The sequence below is a fragment of the Solanum stenotomum genome, chromosome 8 (assembly GCF_019186545.1).
Source record: "Solanum stenotomum isolate F172 chromosome 8, ASM1918654v1, whole genome shotgun sequence".
NCBI lineage: Eukaryota > Viridiplantae > Streptophyta > Magnoliopsida > Solanales > Solanaceae > Solanum > Solanum stenotomum.
This window is the reverse complement of record NC_064289.1, coordinates 46,313,551-46,338,384: the sequence shown is the minus strand read 5'-3', so window position 1 is coordinate 46,338,384 and position 24,834 is coordinate 46,313,551. Positions and strand designations below refer to the sequence as shown.

Sequence of the window (24,834 nt, the reverse complement as noted above, 5' to 3'; positions counted from 1 at the left end):
CTCGGAGGTTTCCCCCTATCTTATGTCACAAGCCTTAAACTCTCATAGTAAGAGTGTCAATGGGAGTCCAGAGGGGGGGGTCAGTGCATCAAGAAGGGCGCTCTTGATCATTCACAGGACTACAGCCTCTAGACACGTAGCTCTCACATCAGCCGAATGGGCCAGGTACCCCGTCTTTAGGATCATCGCCTAGGTAATCTTGCCTGGTTGGGAGAAGGTAGAGGTACCCGGGGCCTGTGAAGAAGAAGAAAGAGCAGATGTACCTGAACGCTCAGAGGCCAGAGTAGGCAATGATGCCTCTGCAGGTATCGAACCAATGTCGACCTCCGGCGATGTATCCACCGGAGTTGCCCTCCTTATGTCGCCTTCTTCTCGTCTATACTCAGCCTCAATACACCGACTGTCAGTGGAGGAAGAAGGAGTAACCAAAATATCTCTCGTATTATCCTGGAGCACTTCAGCATGCCGATACAACTCTGTGATCAGGACAGGGAATATCAGGGAGGTCTGACTCAGCTTGGCCCTCATGGCCATCTTTTGCTCTATGAGGAGTCCCAGGTTGAAACTCCTCTGGGATATGATCGTACCAAGGCACGTTTACTTAGGGTGGTATCAGATGGACTCGTTTTGGGATGACATGATGGTGCTGCTAATGAAGCCAAACCAAAACCGAACAGAGCAGCAATACTCAGATCCCTCTTCTCTATGGGGACCCTTGCCTCAGTCCACCTCGGGGTGGTATCGGAAATCAGTGGAACCAGCTTGCCCTTTCATGTCATCCAAGGACTTAGTAACCGACAAACCCTCATATGCCACTGTAGCTCCAAGATCCCTGCCAAGTACAATATTAATGTACTCACTATTGCATCCAACATCCTTACCCCGGACTATGACCCACTTAACTGGTCTAAACTCGCTGGCCTTCTTGTTGCTCTTCGGAACCAAGTCACCATACGTTGTATAGAACTCCCAGACCCATGAAGGAATATAGGGGCCTCAGGGCCTGGTGAACTACTCTAACAGGTGGAAGTGGAGGGTGTCCCTCACCCCGGAGTTTCTGCCCTCAAGGCCCTCTATATATAATAACTTCTCCTCGAGGATAGTTCGCAATCCATATCCTTTTAACCTGTTGAGAAGCCTGGAAGGAGGGAATACTAGTGGCACTGGAGCCACAGAAAGTGTCGGAGATGGCACTGAACCTGCTGGGGTGGAAGCTGAAAGGACTCTAGCTGAATCAGAACGAGATCTAGAACGGATCTCAGCCTGCCGGGACTGTAAGGGTTGGTCATCCTCACGCTCAGATAATGCAGCCCGAGAGTCAACAAACAATATGTCCCTGTCTAGGTTGTTCTCTGGAACTTAAGATGCGTGACTCTGGCCTTTTCCCTTGCCTCCCGTTGGAGGCTCTGGTCTTCCCTTTTTGGGAGGATTTGTTCTACCTTCATTAATCACAATCCCCTATGCTCTTTTGCGGGGTGGTATGTCAACGTTAGTCCTTCCCATACCTGCAAAGACATAAAAAAGAGTTAGAAATAATTCAAGCAAAAGCACAGAAAAGTGGTTGAAGTCAGACTCGCCGAGGAAGTCGGCGAGTCACCGAATCTCTTAGGTGAGCTAGATCGGGCTAGCCAAAAGGATTGTCTCAAAAATCTCAGAAAATTTTGGCATGACGGCGAGGTGAAGGGCCTTTTTGTGAATCAGCGACAACATTCGACGAGCAAGGATTACCCCACCGAAAGTTACAGTGCATTTTAGGATCAAGGGCGCAGACAAAGGGCAAAGAAGGAAGACCTTCGGTGAGTCGCCGAGTGCACTCGGAGAACAAGCTTCTGGCTGAAAGTTATAGAATCAAACTTCAAATTTAGCATGAAATTAAAGGCGATATAGGGAACTTTAGTGAACCGCCATGTCGTTTGGCGAGCTCGACTCAGCTCGCCAAACTATCCAACGTGCCTACTTTCAACCCAATTTCCCAAATTCAACCCTGCATCCCCCGAAAACAAAATCAAAATATGCACTTCCATATTTAAACTAAGACCCATAATACCCATGCCCCCGAAATACTCAGACTTCTCCCGGTTTGGCCAAATTTGTCCATTTGACGACTTTTTCCCTTAAGAATGACGTCAAACGCTCCATCATTAGGAAAAATACGTCATTTGGCACAAATGTGGGCTACTTAGACTTCACCTGACTAGACCCAACAATATGCAAGTACAACCCCAAAATTTTTAACCAATTTTCAGGCACAAAATTTTGGGAATTCAACATTATAGGCATTTAAGGCACGATGTTCAAGTTAAACTAGGCACACATATATACAATTTTGATCAGAGAGGCCCATCACATGTCACTAAGATAAAATCAATTGCAAAAGAGTACAAATTGCTAAAAATTAATTTGGGGTTCGGAAAACCAACCTTAGATGCCGAATAATCAAGATTTGAAATGCTAAGAGGCAAAGATTCCAACTACGAGCACATAGTCAACGACTCAAATACAGTAAAAATGCAAAAATATAGAATACTAGAGTACGGGTCTTATTTTGGGAAGTTCAAAAGTGAGGGAAAGTAAAAATAGTTTTGCTGGCCGACACATCGAGTGGTCACTTACCTCGCCGAATTTTACAAGACCTCCAGTTAATGTGGGGGTCCAAACGGCTAACTTGGTTGTGATCGCCTACCTGGTCGACAATTCGCCAAGTTGCTCTTGGGCTCACCGAGTTTTACAAACTCTAATTTCAAGTTGTCTTGAGCCCAATGACGGTCCAAGTCGTGTTCTCCGACCTCTTCGGTGAGTCGCCGACTGGATATTTAGCTCGCCAACCTGCACTTTTTAAACACATTCCACACTTTGACCTGCACAATCACACACCATTATTTCTAACTTAAAAAAGAAAGCAAATAAAACTTGGGTTGCCTCCCAAGAAGCGCCTTAGTTAACGTCGCGGCAAAACGCAAGTCCATGCTTGAACATCAGTCTTGGGGTTAGCCATAGTGTTACTAGGAAACCCCCCTTGTTGTCTCGGGTTTAAATGGGATGAGATATGACCCATTTGGGTCTCTAACTGCTCGATAAAGATAGAATGAGAGGTAACTGTCTGGCTAAGGGTCGACACATCTTCTTTCCTCTTTTTCAAAGTCTTGTCTGACCCCTCAACAAATATGAGAAACCATATCCTCCGACTGGCCACGTTCCGTGTCCTTTAGCTTTTGGCGCTCATGGGGAGGCACATACTTATCCTTCTCCCTATCCTTCCAATTGGGATTTCGATGCATCAATTCCCTATCACGATATCTCTAACCTTCATACCTGCTCCAACCTTGGTTACCACCCTACCACGGGTAGTTTGAACGATAACCACCACATTGGTTGGCTAGGAAATTCACCTCCTCATTATACAAAGCTATGAACTTGGCTTCTTCGAGATTTGCACACCCAACACCCACCGGATTGACACTCCGAGCACCAGCTCCCATGACAGATTTAGACAAAATATCAAGTTGTGTCATGATCTTGGCCATGTTCTGGTCCATCTCTTGGACTTTCTACATCTGCTTCTTGGTCAATTTGAATGTGAGAGGAGAGACCTGGTCTTCACTGGTGTACCACGCCCGGTTGATTGTGGTCATGCCATCCAAGAGCTTAGCTGCTATCACATAAGGTTGTTGTATCAAACCTCCAGGAGAAAGTTGGTCAGCAACACCCTTGTTTACCGAGTCAAGACTTAGGTAAAAATACTGCAGCAGGACGTTGTCAGGCAATCCATGAGTTGGGCATTGAAGCACAAACTTCTTGAATCACAGCCAAGTTTCATGAATTGGCTCACCTTCCAGACGCTTAAAGCTCTGAATGTTGTCCCGAAGTGTCATCATCTTCGAGGGAGGGAAAAAGCGCATTTGAAATGTGTTAACAAGCTCTTCCCAGGAACTGATTGAGTCTCGTGGCAATTCAGCCAGCCACCTACACGTTTCTCCCATCCGAGAGAACGGGAACAATCTTAGCCGGACCAGCTTCTTGGGATATATTCTTGAAAGATAATGGTCCGCAAACATCAATAAAATTTCTAATATGCTCATGGGGATTCTCATGAGCCAAACCACCGAACATCCCCTTTAATTGCAAGAGCTGAAGCATAGTGCTAGTAATATGGAGCACCGCATTCCCTTCAATAGGCGGCAAGGGAATGGCACCAATTTCACCCATAAGATGATGGTCATTAGCATTAGGCTCATTGACATCGTTGAGGTTGCCAATGTCATCTTGGTGGCCTACTTGGCTACAATTGCTTTCGTTCACACTCATACTTCCTGTTTCAAAACACAAATAGCCGAACCAAGACTAAAAATTAAGTAAGTTCAACTATGACTAACAAGAACAAAGTTCAACTCAACTAAAAATTATCAACCAACACCACTCCCCGGCTATGGTGCCATTTTGATTTCACGTATCAAGACACTTCTTCCAATTCTAAGAGCCAAAGATCGTTAGTAAGTAATTTAACCCAACTAAATGAGTTGGGGTCGAATCCCACAGGGAGTAGTACATGTTTGAGAATCAATAGACAAGTATGAATATGCTCAAGTCACTCATAAGAATAAACATTATCGAATAAAACCATAATTCAAATTAAGGGTGACACGAATGTCAAATATCATGAGGGATTTAATTGTAATTATCAACTACGACAACAACAAATAACACAAAAATAACAATATTGAGACGGGTTCTTGGGATGTTATTCGATTATAAACTAATTTAGACAAATATGTAATTGCAATTGTTAGTAAATAGCCGTAAATCAGTGAATAAGCTAGACTTTAATGGGTATAAACTTTCTCTCGAACAATTTACCCCGAATCAAGTTGGTTTCTCTCGAACACCAACAAGCAATCAATTAAGAACAACATATGCAAGTCCATTCACTCTCTCGAGATGAATGTCTTAAAAGGGTTGAGGATTTACTCTCTCGAGCTGAACCCATGACAAACCAATACCCACAAACCATCAATTCAATAATCTTGGTTTTAAAACCTCTCTCTCGAGCAAGCCAGAAACACGAAGTCAGGAGTGCATTTGCAACTACATCCCTTTAATTTCAACCACAATTACTGACTAAAATCACTTCTGAACAACATCTATACTAACAATTAGCAATACCCAGTAGCTAAATCAACTGATAATCACACCCCAAGAATTGGAGTTTTCGCAAGAGATCATAAAAAGATAGAAATCGTTACAAAATTTTGTTCCCATCAACTTGGTAAGGTTAATTTCATCTTTACAAAGGTCCATGTTGAAGAATCTCAAAGACCCACTTTCGATTTCTCAAAAATGAAAAACATCAATTCTTCAAAGCTAAGGAAAAATATTGTCTCAGAACTTTCAGTTCAAACTCAAAAATTCTATCAAAACTTGATTATGTCAAAGATAGATTCTAAACATAATGTTTGAAAGTGTATTAATAGTTGCCAAAAATATGTTGCGAAGGACCATTCGGCGCAGTAAGTCAGGATCGCCGATCCACTCAGCGATCCACCCTTTGGTCAGTTCTATCACCTTTTTGCTTTGGTCTTCATGATTCTCAAGTTCTGTAACTTTGGATGATCTAACACTGCATCGCGGAACCATTCGGTGACACGTCGACTGCTCTTTTCTATCACCGACTTGATTTTCCCCTTCAGGTCTTGGCACACTAGAAATTTAGGCAAGATCATAGCCATTCGGTGACTCGCCCAATTGGTTAGGCGATCAATATCCTTCTTTTCTTTGTTCTTTTAGCTACCTTGTTCTTTTATGCTCATTAGTGTCCATGCTTTGCTCCTCAATCTAAATACCTGGAAATCAAGGATTTACATCAGCTATTGGCACAAAATAAGAATTTGAGGACACTAAATCTAAAATAAAGCCCTAAATGAGTCCAAATCGTGGACTTATCAGTATTATCCATTTTCATCATATCATCCATAATATTCACTACCTCTATCTGACATGATTATTTTCACCTTTCTATTTAATTGTATTTCAACCTCTGTAATAAAGACCTCTAAGGCATTTATCGCTTGAGATTTTTCATGCAACAAATAGACATACCCATAACGTGAAAAATCATCAATAAAAGTGATAAAATATTTTCTTTATTGAAAGATGCAATATCAAAAGGACCACATATATCAGTGTGTATAATTTCAAAAAGTTGTGTGCTTCTTGTGGCTCCTTTCTTTGTGTTTCTTTTTTGTTTACCTTTAATACAATCCACACAAATGTTAAGGTCTGTAAAATCCACATTTGAAAGAATTTCATTCTTAACTAAACTTTCCAATCTTTCTTTGGATATGTGACCTAAACGTTTGTGCCACAAGTAAGCAAATTGTTTAGTCATCAAACTTTGTTTGGTTCCAATAATATGATGTAGAGTTAAGAGTGTTTCGGCAAATAGATTATCAAGATTCAGTTTGTATAAGCTATCACAAAGAGTACTGCCAGTACCAATGAGATAATTATGATTAAATAAACTAAAACATCCATTACCAAAATTAAAAGAGTATCCAGTCTTATCTAACTTAGATAAAGAAATTACATTTCTCGAAAGAGAAGGTACATAACGAGTTTCAAGTAAATCTAAGTGACACCCAGTATTAAGGATCAAACGGTAAGTCCCTATAGTTTTAATTGAAGCCTTCATTTTATTCCCCATATACACATATCTTTTGTTCTGGTTTATAGTTTGTGTTGTAAGGAATCCCTACATCGTATTAGAAACATGAACAATACAACCAGAGTCAATCCACCAAGTATTATGAGGAACTTCAGTTAGATTTGATTCGAGACATGTAAAAGCACTAGACTTACCTTTCTTCTCGAGCCATGCATTAAATTTCAGGCAATCTTTCTGAAAGTGTCTAGATTTTCCACAAAAACGACACTTATCATTCTTGTGTTCCTTCTTACGTACTAGAGAGGAGGACTCATTAACATTATGGTGCCTTTGTTTTCCCTTAGCATGTTTATTTTCATTCTTTCCAACTCCTTGATGAGTTATAAAGTGAATGGAGCGGGTTCCTTGATTCTTGAGCCTTACTTCCTCCTGAAACAACATTTCGTGCAATTTATGCACGTTCTATTTGTCTTTCATGGTGTTGTTGTTTATTTGGAAAGGGCCATACTCAGACGGTAATGAGTTGATGATGAATTGTACAAGGAAATTTTGTTCCACTTCCATTCTCAAAGACTTAAATCTTGCTACTACGTTTGTCATTTCAATGACATGCTCATGCATGGTACGTGAACCATCAAACTTCATGGTGGTCAAAGTATCTATTAGTGTCCCAGCAAGAGACTTATCAGTAGTTTGAGAGGATTCTTCCACAAGTTTCAGAAAATCTTTTGCATTTTCAGTTTTGGGAAGAGTAATCTTAATATTGACCGCAATATTCATTCACATAAATATTATGCCTAATTTGTTAGATAGACCCAGTGCTTATATTAGGACCTTTCTTCAGTACTGCTAGTTTCAGTACTAGCAGTTGGCTTCTCAGTGTAAGGTGCAACATCAAGATCTAAAACTCTGAGATGTAATTTGATCTGTTCGCACCAATATGAGAAGCTAAGACCGTTAACGGTCGTAATAGAGGCAGAATGCGAATGAAGAGCAAATGTTGCAAATATAATATGTTTATTTGTTAATACCTTGAATTATGAATTTTAAATATACTATCAAATTCATAAATGGTTTATAAATTCTTAAATGTAAATTGATGTCCTCCTTTGGGTGAAACATCAAAATACAACTTTACACATAATGATGCTTAAATGTGAATTTAACATAATTCAATAATTTTTAATGTGTCAATCAATAATATTTATTATCTTTGGATAAATAAATAAAACTAACAACACATCTAAATTATCTCCTTAGTGTTCAATGGTTATAAAAATAAAATAATCAATCTTTGGGTGATCCGTAAATATCTTATAACCAAAAACTTCAATATATCCATAAGTGTTATATTGGTTATAAGCATCAAAATAATGGATAATTGAATATACATTAAATCATTATTATTTTGAATTACTTCTTCAAAGATTAGACCATTTTGGTGATTAACTAATCTCATATACATAATTCCAAAATGAAATACGCCATAATAGTGAATAATTATTTCCATTAATACTAAAAACTTTTATACGGAAAAATTAGTACAATAATAAGAGATAATAACGTTATGCATACATGAATCATTATATATACAGTGATGTTATCAAGCAAAACAAATTATGGATCAATACTTCACTATTTAATTCACATCATTTCTTTTGAAGGTCATTACTAAAAATTATTCCCTTAATACTACCCATTACCATTTTCAAATAAAGAAAATATTAATTCTATGAAAAATCACAAGTTCCTAAAACTGGCTCCTGATACCACATGTAAGGATTTAAAGGATTGTGAAAACATAAACAATCTAAACATTTATAAATTCTATCAATTATTCATGTACATGATTTTCACATAAATCTATTACTATAATAATTCAGTCAAGAATACATACCCAAATCAGCCATAGTACTTTTCGAATCTTGACTTAAATTGAGCTGAAGTATTTTCTTTTCGTTCTTCAGAAGTTGTTTCTCTCTCTTGCCTTATACTTTATAAATAGCTTTGATGGATAAGACTATATCTTTATGGCAGAGAGAGGACCCTTTAAATAAGAGTGTTTTAAACATGATTCCCACCTTTCCATTATGGTGAGTAGTGGAGATGGTGGGTAGTTTTAAAACTACCGAGTAACTCCCCATTTAATGTGTATTTGGAAGAGGTAATGGGTAGTTGGAAGACTTAATGGGTAGTTGGAAGTTAATAAGTAACTTCCCCACTTCTCCACTCATATTTTTTATTTAACTTATAATAATTATTAAACCAAAATATAATTAGTGGGGAATAGAAATTTACATTGGTATGCCCTTGAATATGTTTTAAAAGTATCCTTTTGGTATCTATCAAGTGTTACACAAACTAAACCTCGATAATGGAAGAATATAATTAATCATGAGATTAAATTTCAAATTTTTTTGGAAGAGTTTAAATGAGTGATAACTATCAAACCCCTTTATTTTTACCTTTTCGATTAACATGCAAAGTTGGCCAGAGTAAATGTGTCATTTAAGCTATTTTACCTAAAATTTATAAACCAAAACTAGTGGTATATTACATGAATAAAAAAATTAAAAAATATATGATGACTGATAGTTGTGATGGCTAGCTATAGTTCTAGTGGATGTCAATTAAGAAAGATGTATTGAGTAATTCTTGTGTTGTCGATAGTAGCAAATGATGGTGGTGGTGGTAGAAGTTGATGGTAGTAGTTTGGTTGTGGTTGATAGTTAAATAATATATAGTCATAACTAATAGTTGTGGTGCTTGATGATGTTGGTTGACAATATTTAGTTATGACTTAGGATTGTGATTGTTAATCTTCTTCAATGATTTTTTTTTATAGTAATGGTTGGCACATGTAAATAATATTTTTTAAATAGTGGGTGGTGGTGGTTTGTTGGATTATTGTATTGATTGGTAGTGCTAGTCATTAAAAATGCTGATTGTGGGTAGTTTATAGTAGTAGTTGATAATGATGGATGGTAATTGATAATGAAGGGGCATGGCAAAAGCGGTGAGGTGAATAAATGGAATTGGTGAACTTCTATCTTTTAAGAAATCTATGCACAAACTTGATAATGATATTAGATTTTGGTATAGATTTTAATCGATCATTGCTATGCATACCCATTTAATAAATGTATTGTCAAGAATGCACTTCATGGTGAAGGAACGATACATTCTTACTTGTTGAGACTTGATTAATTGGTGTTAAATCTTAATTATCTGTAAATAGATGAGACCTAAATTCTAATATTCACTAGTAGATATCACCTATTTTATTTTTTTTCTTCGGTGTGATATCTTTAGTTAAGTTTGAATTTAAGCTACAAAATAGTATGTCCTTTGAGCCATCTTTCTTCCATACGATACTTAGCACCTTCACTTACAATAATTTTACATGAATGGACCAATAGATCTATAAAACAACCAATGACATGAACAAACTATCTTAACTGATCTTCTCTTATATCTGTTATACGAATAATAACAAGATATCATCTTTTCACATACTAGTGTAATAAACAACATGGTGGTTTTGGAGTTTTGAAACTTATTACAAGTACTAGTCAGATGGATCCAAGCTTTTCGTGATTCTTTTCTTCTCTTTATCTAACCATTTTCTTTTATCTTTCTAGTTGAAGAATGCAAGTTCTAGTAAATCTATGTTAGAAAAGAGGAGATCGATCATCTCACGTTTGGCCATTGGTGATAGACCTAGACGTTGTGCCTACTTTCAATAGTTTCTTTAGATAAAGAAGCTTTTAAAATTTATCCTCCCCAAAAAATATTACTTTTTTAGAAAGAAATTTACACTTAGGATAAAACTTTATATCATACTTACAATGTATTTAATGAATCTTAAGAGATGCATGACCACAACCATAATTGATATTGTTACGGAATGAATAAGATTGATGGATATTCATCCTTTTTTTTATATTCTTTTTGGATATTCTATCACTTTGATTAAGTTCATAAAATGTTACTTGATACATACATACAAATTAGAAGCATGTGGACAACTTTCATCTTCTTTGTTTCATGCAACATTAATAGAAGTTCCAATATCTTTTATCACAGTTGAGGAATCAAAAGTCGATGTTTGTGAGGTAAGCCTTTTGAAATTCTCCAATTATGATTTATTTAATTTATTCTCTTTTAAGTCATGTACAATTTTTTTTTATGGTTCTTGAAACACTTTTTAATATTTATTAGTACGTTATGAAATAAAGAGATATGATCTTCTCTAGAGTTAAAACATTTATCATACAGATAAAAATAAGTTAAATACTTACTCCTTCCTTTTCAATTTGTGTGATATAGTATTACTAGAGACAATGTTTAATTAAACATGAATAAAATGTTTTTTTGGGACCAATTAAAAACAAAAATGTTTCCTATAAACTAGAACATAGTTCTTTTAAAAGTTATCTAATAAGTCTAAATTCAATTATTCAATTGTGCCATTTTGTTAGTGAAGTCCTACATTCATGTAAAAAGTGAAACCACACGAGATTTAGAAAATTACTATGATATCACCTAGGTACAATATCGAATGAGGTCATTCTATAGTCATAAAAATAAATATAAAAGTACAATAATAATTTCAATAAAATAGTTTAAGGCCTCTTTATTTTTCTAATTATATATAAGACGTCAAAATTTGAGTGCATATTTGAATGATAAGATGTGCATGAATCAATGAATAGACATCTCAACACTAAGATTATTTATTATCTTCTAAATACTGAATAATAATACTACTTATTAGTGTACATATTAATACATAAAAAGGATTTCTATATTGAAAAAAATTAATAATTATAAATTTTATGAAGAATGGCTTAAATGGCACTTCAACTATGATCAAATTTACTGTAGCAAATTCATACTTTATGGGGGACCTAGTTTACCTGAATACAGTGTGAATGAGAGGAATTTTATTTTTATAAGTGAGAAACCAACTTATTTTCCTAGAAAATATTTTTGTTAAAAATATTTTCCGTCATACCAAATTCACCCGAGTAAAATTTAGGAATAATGTAAGTGCATTCTAATGTTTTGACTTGTGACATATACAATATTAAGCTTATCATATAGTGATATTCTTTTTGGTAATAAACATGTATTTTATATACCAAAAGAATTATGTATAAATCATAAAATAAAACAAAAATGAATTGAATTTAGATATAGTGTCAAGCTTTAACAACATCAAACCATCAAATTTCATACTACTATAACAATAAATACAAACACCATAGGGAATAGAAATTCAACTTAGTAATTCTTATAGCAAGTCATGACTTCAAAACACTCCTAGCAACTGACTCGTGGAAGATCAAAATAGTGAGTACTGTTGAAGTCTACTCTTTTATGAGAATACTCTATTGTTCCTCTCCAACAAAATCAAATGCACATGATCAACTAACAAAATTGAAACATTTAAGAAGAGGCATCTTTCTCATTTTTATTTGATATCATATATATTATCTTTGCAAATTTAGGCATAACTCTCCTTGAATTATTCGGTCAGGATAAAAGTGTTTCTCACACTTTTATTGAAAATGAACATAAGCAACAAAAGAGTGGAAGTGTGTGATAATGACCGAACTCCTTTATTTTTTCAACTACTGATCAACACACGTTTACATACAACATAAAGAAAGTTTAGGTTTATTTACTAATCTAACCGAATAATTTTAAAAAAAATATGTTTAAACAAAAATATCTAGGGGAGTCATAGGACGCTCAGAAAGTATGAGTTTGTTACAACAAATCCAACCATAATATATGTGGCATTTAAGCCATTTTCGGTAAAATATAATGAGAAAAAATTAATATAATACTACATCAATAAAATATTTTTACAAAATTGTATGGTTATTAGTAATTGTGATGGCTAGTGATGATCGTTATGAATGTTAGTTAAGGATGGTATATTGACTAATGACAGTGTAGTGGATAATAGATATATTTGTAACGATTGTAGTAGAAGCTAATGGCAATAGTTTGGTGGTGGTTGATAGTTGGATGATACTTGTAGGAAATGGTGACTGTGAATGATGATGATGATTGACAATAAATAGTGGTAACTTATGATGGTGATTCTTGATACTACTAAATAAGTTTTATTGTATTAATGATTGATGTCAATAATAATTGTAAATAGTAGCTTGTGTTACTATTTACTTGTTGTAGTGATTGATTGTGTTGGTGGTTGAGGATGGTAGTTGTGAGTGGTTGATTGTGGTTTTTAATAATGGTGTGTGTACTATAATTATGGTAATTGATAATGATGGAGTAGGGCGATAAAGGTGAATGGATGAAATTGGTGAGCTTTTATCATTTTAGAACCTTTCAATATTCATCTTAATGCTATTAAAATTTATTCAAGCTAATAAATGATAAGTGTTTTGAGATAACTTTCTTCCATATGATATTTAACACCTCCACTTACTATAGTTTCAGAAAAAATTTGAACTTATTCAGCTATATATAAAACAAGCTATCTCAAATGATCTTCTCTTATTTCATCCCTCTACGTACAAAATTTGTACCCAATTATTTTGACTAGTCATATAGATCTAAGCTTTTCATGATTCTTTCCTCTTTTATCTAATATCCTTTTATTATTTTTCAATTGCTAGGATGCAATTTCTAGTAAATCTACGTCATAATAGAGGAAATTAATCATCTTAGGTTTGACCAAATGAAGTAAGAAATAATATTTGTATGGTGGAAATAAATTTCATTTGTGATAAATTTTGAGGTTGAGATTGCTTTTAACAATTTCATTAGAAAGAAAAGTTCTGATCAAGGATGAAACTTTTCATCTCATATCTAATCAGTTAGTCAATCTTAAGAGATGCCTAACCATAACAATCATTGATATTTGTTACAAAATCAATAAAATTGATGGAAATTTTTTTTTGGCATTTTAGTGCTATTATTAAGTTTTTGAAATGCTATTTGACACAAATATCAAAATTACTAGAAATTGAGCAATTTTTAATACCTAGAGTGATCCAACAAAATGGCATCTAGGAAAAGTAAACAGATCTTAACATTTAAATTAACCGTACAAATACGTCGGAAATAGTTATAGGCCTGACCTAACAATCAAGGTAGAAGTAGAAGTTAGTTATTTTATTTTTTTCCATAAAATACAAGAAGCCGAAATGGAGAAAATGAAAACAATAAACAACAAAATCATCTACTCTTATTTAGAAGCAATAAACTTCTTATTATGTTGGCCAGACCATGATCCTTTAGAGTATAAAATATTGATGCTCCAATATCTTGATGTACAAAATGTTGATGCTCCCATTACATTCAGATAATTACCTTTTGTGAATGAATTTTTGATAAATTTGAATTTCTTAAAGTAAAACTTTTTTGGTTGCAGAATGAGATGATACAAAAAAATATGCACTACCTGCATACTTATACATTTGAGCAGAAAAGACAAAACTGGATCATCAAGAATACTTCTCGTCCAGCTGATTCAATAATCGATTATGTAAGTTCCTTTTGAATAATATATATGGTTTCTGGAAACAAAATTGGTTGAGTAAGTTGTCATTGGCTAGATGGTGAAAACATAAGTATTTAATAATTGTTGACAAACAGGTCTACTGATGAGTCCGAGATTCAGACTCATTTAGGGCTTTATTTATAAAGATTTAGTGTCCTCAAATGCTTGTTTTGTGCCAATAACTGATGTGAAACCCTTGATTTCCAGGTATATTGATTGAGGAGCAACACAAGGACACTGATTTGAAAAAGGGAACAAAGTGAGCTGGAAGACTGAAGAAAAGCAAGCCTGGTGATCGCCAAGTCTACTTGGCGAGTCGCCGAATAGCTATTTGACCGCCTAAAGTTCCAGTGTGCCAAGCCCTGAAGCAGAAGACCAAGTTGGTGAGACAAAGGTGAAATTGGTGAATCACCGAGAGGTTTCGTGATGCAGTGTTGGATCGCCCAAAGTTACAAACCTTGACAATGTTGAAGGCCAAGGCAGATGGGCGATGGAAGTAACCAAAGGGCGGATCGCTAAGTTGATTGACGGGCCCGACTTACTGTGCCGAGTAGCTCTTCGCAGCACATTTTTGGCGACTATAAATACATATTTGAACATTTAGTTTAGTATCATTATTCATTCTGAAGCATATAAAATTTTAAATATATCGAATTGAGACAAGTTTTCTCTAGTTTTCCCTAAGCTTTGGAGATTTGAAGTTTTTCACTTTTGAGAAATTGGAAGTGGCTCTTTGAGATTCTTCCAATTCGAAAATTGTAAGAACGAAATCAATCTTACTCAGTTGATGGAAACTCAATTTGGTAACAATTTTTATATTTTTATGATGTCTAGCTAAAACCCCAATTCTTGGGGTGTGATTATGTGATTATGGGCTGATTTAGTTTATGTGTATTGTTAATTGTTAGTTTAAATGTTGTTTAGAAGTGAATTCAATCAGTAATTGTGCTTTTATTTAAGAATTGTAGTTGCAAATGCAGTTCTAACTTCGTGTTTTTGGCTTGCTCAAGAGATAGGTTTTAAAACCAAGATGTCATGGGTTCAACTCGAGAGAGTGAATCCTAAACTTAATCCCACATATTCAGCTTGAGAGAGTAAATAGACTTAGGTGTGGGATGGTTTTATTTTGCTTGCTTGTTGATGTTCGAGAGAAATCAACTTGATTCGGAGTAAATTGTTCGAGAGAAAATTTATTCCTTCTGTGGCTTAGCTTACTCACTAATATACAAGTATTTCCTAACAGTTGCAATTACCCATTTGTCTATATTAGCCTATAATCTAATCACATCCCATGAACCCGTTTCATTGTTGTTATTTCATATTGATTTTCGTTGTTTGTAGTTGATAATCAAAAACCAAAAACCCCTGTTATTTCACATTCGTGTCACCCCCAAATTTGAAATATGTTTTTACTCGACAAATTCTATTCATATGACTGAATTGACCATATTCATACTTCCCGATTGATTCGCAAACATGTACCGCTCCCTGTGGAATTTGACCCCAACTCATTTAGTTGGGTTATATACTGATTAACGATCATTGACGCTTAGAATTGGATGAAGTGTCTTTGATAACATTATTCAATAAAAATGGCACCGTTGCAGGTGAGTGGTGTTATTTGAGATTTTTTTGGTGAAGTTGAATTTTGTTCTTTTTAGTCATAATTGAATCTACGTACTTCTAGTTTTGGTTCGTGTGTTTGTATTTTGAGCAGAGGAAATGAGCATCTCTTGTAGCAATGGTGACCCAATGGACCACCCTCTTTTGAGATTGATGATTCTTAGGGATAACATCCTAACGTTCAAGCAATTTGAGGGTGAGACTATCCTTGAGTTGTGGCCAAGATTTAAGGCAATATTGTAGCAATGCCCAACTCATGGAATTCCAGATAAGATGCTACTGGAATGCTTCTACAGAGGTCCTGGTCCTGAAAATAGAAGAGCGGTTGATCAACTTTCTCCCGGTTGTATGATACGACAACCATATGAAACAACAGTCCAACTCCTTGATCGCATGATTAAGACTTACAAGGAGACAGAGAAAGACCAAGAATTGGCCACAGTGTTGATCCAGCTAGATGTCTTGGCAAAGAAAGTCATGGAATTGGAAGTAAATGTACAAAAAGAAAGATAGGTACATTCCCCCTCATAAGTGTAGCAAGTCCAAGGAGTAAGTGGGTGGGCAGATTGAGGATATACTCTTACTCATTCATCACAAAGTCAGAGAATGCGATAGAGTGTTGAAGGAGATAAGAGAGAATATCTCGACACTAAATTAGATGACAACCTCTCATTCCATGCTCATTCAGCTACTAGAGACCCAAATGGGTCAAGTGTTGTTTTGTCTCTACCCAAAGTAAAGAAAAGGGTTGCTTAGTGACACTGAGGCAAATACCAAGAATGAAACCTAAGTGGGGACTTTCGTTATGCCACGACGTTAACTAAGGCGCTTCTTAGGAGGCAACCAAGTTTTTATTTTCTTTCTTTTTGTTTTTTGAAATAATTGTGTGTTGATTTATGCAGGTTGAAGTTTCGAATGTGTTTGAAAAAGTGCAGGTTGGCGAGCCAAAGTTCCAGTCAATGACTCACCGAAGAGGTTGGCGAGCCTGACTAGAATCACCGTTTGGACTCCCAACTTAACTATAGGTTTTGTAAAAGTCGGCGAGGTAAGTAACGACTTGGCGTGTTGCCGAGTGGTTCGGCGAGCAAAATTATAGTCACCGAAAAGGTGAGAACTGGACGATTTTAAAGGCCAAAGGTTTAAACTTTCAAACTCTTTCACATTCCCTCACTTTTTCACTTCCCAAGCACACACCCGCACTATATTTTTGCATTATTACCTCTTTCTAGTTGTCGATTGTGTGTTCAGAGTTGGAAATCTTTGCTGCCTAGCATTACAATTCTCGTATTCAACATTAAGGGTTGGTTTTCTGAACCTGAAATTCATTTTCAACGATTTTTACTCATTTGCAAATTTTTTGTCTTTGTGATGTGTGCTCAGCCTCTCTAAATTGTAAATATGTGTTTATTTCCCAATTTTAATTTGAATATCATACCTATAATGCCTAATTGATTGATTTCCCGAATTTTGTGATTTAAAATTGTTCTAAATTGTTGGGTTGTGCTAAATTATTGTTGGGTCTAGTCAGGTGAAGTGTGAGTAACCCACGTTTGTGCTAAATGACGTGCTTTTCCCAATGATGGAGCGGTTGACATAATTCTTAAGGGCTAAAGTCATCAAATGGCCAAATTTGGCCAAACCGGGAGAAGTCTGAGTATCCCCGGGGGAATTGGTCTTATGGGTCTAAGTGTTGATTTTGGAATTTCGGGTAGAAAGTAAGCACGTTGGGCAGTTTGGCAAGCTGGGTCGAGCTCGCCGAACCACTCGGCGGTTCACTGAATCCACCTTGACCGCCTTTAATTTCCTGCATTTTTTTAGTTTTGGGTCTGTAACTTTTGGCGAGAAGCCTGAGTTCGCCGACTGCACTTGGTGACTTGCCGAAAGTCTTCTTTGATTGCCTTTTCTGCGCCCCTAACCCTTAAAATACACTATAACTTTCGGGGGGCTGTCTGTGCTCACCGAATGTTGTCAGCGATTCGCGGAAAGGCCCCTTCCATCGCCGACATGCCAATTTTTTCTGGGATTTTTTTGAGCTAATCCTTTCGGTAAGCCCGATCTGGCTCACCAAATTGATTTGCTGACTCATCGATCGGTTCAGCGACTCCGTTTGCAACTGTTTTTCTACAATTTTCTTGAAATAAATCTAGCTCTTTTTTATATTATTGCATATAAGGCTAGACCAAAAGTGGCCGGTAGAGACATACCGCCCCGCAAGAGGGCTAAGGGAATAACAATTGATGAGGATAAAACTGCATCCAGGGCTAAGGCTACTATACTTCCCACCACAGGTAGGAAGGGAAAAGGGAAAGGGAAGGCTCCTGTTCCTGTGTCACCGGAGGCCAGTTCTGACTGTGACAGAGTTTATGCCACTCGCCTTACCCCTTCTGAGAGTGAGGGTGATGAGATACTATCAGTCCAGAGAGCGGAGCCATGATCCAAGCAGTTGAATGATCCATCTAGGATAAGGACACCCCAGGCCTCGACTACTTTTCCTGCTCTAGCAAAGGCTGTGGTTCCTGCACTAACTGCACAGGGTCCTCCTCCTCGGTCCATGAATAAAATGATGGCTGATGGATTGAGGACCATCATTGAAAAGAAGTGGTTGTCTACTGATGGATTAATAGATATATACCTGGAAATCATAATCTGTGTGAGGTCTCACAAGTTCCAATTATTCACTCAACCCCAAGGCCCTTATGTTCCAAATTGGGTACGGGAGTTCTACACCGCTTATGGAGCCCTAGTGCCATAAGGTAAGAGGCAGTCTGCCAAGTTCAAACTGGTAGACTATGTGGTTATCAGGGGAAGAAAAATGAAGTGTGACAGTGATGCTGTCAATGCAGTCCGGGAGTGTTCAAAGGGGATTGAAGATGACTGTCAGTACATGATCAGAACAAAGACGTAGGAGAATATGAAAAAGTGGTTGGCTCTTCTGATATCTGACAACACTCCTAAGTGTATCGAGGTAAGAGCACCCATTGAAAAGAAGGACCTCAACATTGTAGCTAGATTTTGGTTTGGCTTCATCAGTAGTACTATCATGCCATCCCGGAATGAGTCAATCCTTCGCCACACGAAAGCTGCTTGCCTTGGTTGTATCATTGATGCGACAAGGCTAAATTTATTTATGATCATTGTACAAGAGATGGTAATAAGGGCCAAGCAGCGCGAAACCTCCCTCCTTTTTCTGGTGTTGATCACTGACTTGTGCAGACGAGCTCGGGTACCTCGGAATGAGAAGAACGATATGGAAGTGGTTCCCACCTCTTTTACCAACATCTGGAGGATTGAGGCAAAGTATTTTAAGGATGAGGTAGAGAAGAATAAGGCGGTCCCGGTGGATACATCCCCAATTGTGGACACTGCTGCATTACCTTCAGAGGCACCCTTGCCTACTCTGGCCTCCGGGCCTTCAGGTTATCTAACACTACTCCTTCCATGATGCCTAGTTCCTCTACAACTCTATTTCCTCATAGGTCTAGTTCCTTACTGCTGCTTCTGCCCGACCGGCACTCACCCAGGCCATAATACTACGGATGGGGCAACTAGCCTATTTCGCTGATAGGCGTGCTGCTAGGCTTGAGGCCACCATTATGGGAATGATCAAGAGGGCCTTTGTTGATTCTGTGATGTCACTGAGTGCAACTATTGATGCCCTTGCGGCAAACATAGCGGTGTACGAGTGCATCGAATGGGCCACTGAGGAGGTGACGGCTCTAAAGACCGTTATTTCTAAGTTGAGAAGAGATGTGGACTAGCTGAAGTCCACCGACATGTCTATGATTTTTGGGATTGTGGAGATCCCTGATATGCCAGTTGATCTAAATGTGCCTCCAGCTACGACCAGATATGAGGTTCGAACTGAGGAGGTAGTTGTTGCCGAGTCTGAGGCTGAGATCAATGAGGAGCTGCTTGGTAATGATGAGAAGGCTTCTTATGAGGGCCTTATGGAGATTGAGGAGGCCATGAAAGATTCAGTTGTATAGACCTCTTTGGTAGACACACCCTTGGATGGCCTTAGTGGAGTTAGCAGTGTTGATCTTGCACCGGGCACTAATGCCCCGACAGATAGAGCAATTGTGTAGACAAGACCTCTCTTTACCTTCCTCTCTGTCATTGTTAGTGACTTTTGTTGTTTTTATCGAATTTGAGGACAAATTTCTTTTTGTTTGTGGTGGGGTGAGGTATTTCCATACCTACCTCTTGTGATTATTGTGTTTGTTTATATATTGAGATTTTGTGCTGTAAATTGTGTTTTGGCACTGTTTTGTGGATGTTTGAGCTTGTGGCTCCTTATTTTTGAATGTAAATGGTTTTTGACACTTCTAAAAAAATTTGTCACCTCTTGATTGTGTTTGAATGTGGTTGTTCTTGTGCAAATTTGAGTGTCGGTCATGATCAATATTGATGACTTAAATAGTGCTCTTAATCGAACAAAAATGAATTCGCGGCTATTGTTAGGCCAAATGAAGTTGTATAGACAATATATGAACTTTTTGCATCTCGTTGTGACTAGTCGGTTATTGAATGGAGGCTCTTGTGATGAACATTGCACACTAGCCAAAGTGTAGAGTCTTATTTGATATTGGTGCCAATGCCTTGTATGATGAGCTTATCATGAACTATGTGTGATGACACCTAGAATTTGCCCCGTTGGTCCGGTTGACTAAGTGATGCAATCCTTTGAAATGATCTTAGGCAAATCTTGAGGAGTGAAACATTTTGACAATATACCAATCTTGTGGCCAACCTTGTGAGTGTGTGAACCTTTCTTGAACTCCCTTTTTGAGCCTTATCCTTTTCTTGGAAGAAACTTGATGCAATTGTAACCCTCTCATTATCCATTCACCTATAATCCTCATGAAATGTGTTTTGTTTGAATAGCCAACTTAGCCCGAAAGACTAAGTTGGGGGTGTGGTGATAAGAGAAGGTAAATCAAGAAGTGCAAATAAGTCTCCCTTGATCCATAGTTTTGAAAAAGATGGAACCCCTCCATATAAAAAGAATGATGAGAGAAGAGAAAAAGGAAAGGAAAAATGAAAAAGAAAAAGAATGAAAAAAGTTGAGAAATAAAGTTTTGAAATTCGCAAAATATATGGGGTGTCCAATATTCCATTGGAAATGAATAATAGGGTGAATTTTTAGCATGGGTGTAAATGTTGAAGAAAAGGATAGAAAGTGATGCCCATACCATATTTCATGAAGATAGCAGCCACTGAGCCTAAATGACCATACCTTTACACTCCCCCCGTTACAAGTCTTGGAAAGACCTTTTTGATCTTGAATGAGCTGAAACAAATGTTGGTTGGAAAATAAGGACAAACCTATGGGTGAAATCATGCATTGTGTTCATCTTTGTAAGTGTGAGAGTTGTATGTTATTCCAGAGCTTTAAATTGTTAAAGAATAGTGTGTGAATATGTAATCATTTTTTGTGTGAGGGCATTTGAGTACCTTTGTTGAGCTTGAACTTGCATTTGAAGCAAGTATGGTGAACTTGAGAATCTTTGGTAATGATGAGTCACAACATGAACCTTTTAGTGCACAATTGATCTTTGCATGAGTAAGTTGAGTCTTTTTGTGTGCATTAATGATTGAGTCTTGAGTAGTACTGTTTGAGACATCCTTTTTGAACTGCTGAACATGAGTTTTACTTGAGGACAAGCAAAAGTTTAAGTTGGGTGTGTTGATGAGTCCGATATTTGGACTCATTTAAGGCTTTATTTACAATGATTTAGTGTTCTCAAATGCTTGTTTTGTGCCAATAAATGATGTAAAACCCTTTATTTCCATGTATATGGATTGAGGAGCAACGCAAAGACACTAATTTGCAAAAGGATCAAAATGAGCTGAAAAAGTGAATAAAAGCAAGTCTGGTGATCGCCAAGTCCACTTGGCGAGTCGCCGAATGGCTATTTGACCGCCTAAAGTTCTAGTGTGCCAAGCCCTGAAGGAGAAGAAGACAAGTTGGCGAGAGACTGGAGAAATCGGCGGATTGGCGAGAGGTTCCGCAATGCAGTGTTGGATCGCCCAAAGTTGCAGACCTTAACGATGCTGAAGTCTAAGGCAGATGGGCGATGAAAGTGACCAAAGGGTGGATTGCTGAGTTGACCAGCGAGCCTGACTTACTGCGCCAAATTTCTCTTCGCAGCACATTTTTGGGGACTATAAATACATTTTTGAACATTTAGTGTAGTATCACTCTTCATTATGAAGCGTATTGAATTTTCAATAAATTGAATTGAGACAAGTTTTCGCTAGTTTTCCCTAAGCTTTGGAGATTTGAAGTTTTTCACTTTTGAGAAATTGGAAGTGGCTCTTTTAGCTTCTTTGAATTGGAACATTTTAAGAACGAAATCAATCTTACCCGGTTGATTGAAACTCAATTTGGTAACGATTCTTATCTTTTTATGATGTCTAGCTAAAACCCCTATTCTTGGGGTGTGATTATGAGCTGATTTAGTTTATGGGTATTGCTAATTCTTAGTTTAAATGTTGTTTAGAAGTGAGTTCAATCAGTAATTGTGGTTTAATTTAAAAATTGTAGTTTCAAATGCAGTTCTAACTTCGTGTTTTTTGCATTCTCGAGAGAGAGGTTTTAAAACCAAGATTATTCATTGATGGTCAGTGGGTATTGAGTTGACATGGGTTCAGCTCGAGAGAGTGAATCATAAACTCAATCCCACATATTCAGCTTGAAAGAGTGAATAGACTAAGGTATGGGCTGGTCTTATTTTGCTTGCTTGTTGATGTTCAAGAGAAATCAACTTGATTCGGAGTAAATTGTTCGAGAGAAAATGTATTCCTTCTATGGCTTAGCTTACTCACTAATATACAACTATTTCCTAACAGTTGCAATTACCCATTTGTCTATATTAGCCTATAATCTAATCACATCCCAAGAACCCATCTCATTATTGTTATTTCATATTAATTTCCACTGTTTGTAGTTGATAATCAAAAAACTAAAACCCCCTGTTATTGGATATTCATTTCACCCTCTGATTTGAATTATGTTTTTACTCGACAAATTCTATTCCTATGACTGAATTGAACATATTCATACTTTCTGATTAATTCTCAAACATGTACCGCTCCCTATGGGATTCGACCCCAACTCATTTAGTTGGGTTATATACTGATTAACGATTGTTAACGCTTAGAATTGGATGAAGGGTCTTTGATGACTTTATTCATTCATCTACCATCATTGGGATACAAACAAAAAGTTTCAATATTTAGTAGAGGTTTACAATTTCGTTCTACACGGGGAAGTTCGTGAAACAAAGAAGAATTTAAGCAAAAATGAAGAAATAGTGTAGGTTAGCTCGAGAAAACAATATTAGAATAGACAATTAGATTTACTTTATGTACGCAAGGTCATAAAAGGTTTTAATTTGAAGGTTACACCAAGACGTAACCAACATATTCGAGGTAACCACTTGATCAAACATTATGTTGTTGGAACATGTACTTACTCTTGCAAGGGGGTTTACATAAAAAAATCGGGGAGAAGTTAACTACCTATCTGAACGTGACATCCCTTATAATATTTGTAAGTAAACGGAGTAACAATAAAACATGCAGTTCCTATATATATATATATATATATATATTGGTATTATTATTGTCATTTTTCAGGTTTATTGAGCCTTCCCTATTTGATTCTTATAATTTTGCAAAAAACTTTATGGCCAGGAAATAAGAGAAAAAGAAAAAAATGAAGATTTATATTGACATCAACAGGTGAACTTGGGAAATGATGCTCCTGTACAATCCTTTTTTTACCTATGGGATTTTGATCTCATACATCTACAAGTGAGGTCAAAAGATGTGTTCCCAATTCCAGATATCGATGAATTGCAGGGGGTGGATTCGTATTGACTTATTGAGTTCTCTCCCTTAAGGCCTCATGCAAAAGCCCTCGTGAGGAAGATAAGGATAAGAATAAATCAAAGAAGAAAAAGAACTTGAAGAGAGACCAGAAGAAGGAAGATATTTTGGAAGCTTAGAGGAGGTCCAAGGTTGATGAGTAGCTAAGGTAATATGAGCTCAGAGCTCGTGCCAATAGAGCTTCTTCCAGCTCGGTGCCAGCAGAGGTAGGCCTTATTCGTAAAGTTCATGTTGTGATGGGTTCTCACGCTCTTACTACTATACCACCAGTTATTGAAGGGGCTCCCGAGCTCTCATTGAGTGTGACAGCTACCACTAGAATCACTATTGATGTTTCTGGAGATATAGGAGCCCATGTATCGTATCCAGACTCTTAAGCCTAGGGTTTCACTGATATACCATACTCTTAGTATTATATGTGTCGTGGAGTTGTGTCTATGAAGGAACAAAAAATAGTTGTAGCAGTAAAGAGTGACGATATATTTTATAGTTTATATGGTATGAATGTATCTATTATTATAATGATGGTCGAGGATCTCTCTATGACAATGGATGATACAAGACTTTGTTATAGATCTTAATCATTCATAGATGTTCAGACCCATCCAATGATTGGTTTCTTAAAAATGTACTTCATGGTTAAGGATACATACATACAAGTTGAGATTTGATTGATTAATACTAAATCATAATTATGGAAAAAAAGGAGACTATTTTTGTTTCTATTGTGTGTTAGGAGATGTCATAAAAAAAAGTTGTATTTATGGAATTCAAATTTATCAAAAATCTACTCTCAAAAGGTAACTAACATGATGGAGTGGGAAACATCAACATTTTGTACATAAAGATATAGGAGCATCAACAATTTTATTTACTCTCTGTAGACCCCATTTTGTGGAATTACACTAGATAATTCAAAATTGCTTGCTTTCTAGTAATTTAGATATATGTTTGAAGTAATATTTCAAGAACATAATCACAATGCGAGAGTGCTGCCAAAATGAAATTTGTTCATCAATCTTATGGACTTGGTAACATGATCAGAAATGGTTTTGGTGAAGCGTCTCTTAAGATTCACTATATAATTTGATATGAGATTAAAAGTTTCATCATTAAT

At 36.7% G+C, this 24,834-nt stretch overlaps 1 pseudogene; it reads left to right on the top strand.

Moving 5' to 3' along the window:
* Positions 1-9,635: 9,635 nt before the first annotated feature.
* On the top strand, positions 9,636-24,094 carry LOC125873843 (uncharacterized; annotated as a pseudogene).
* The last annotated feature ends 740 nt before the right edge of the window (positions 24,095-24,834 follow it).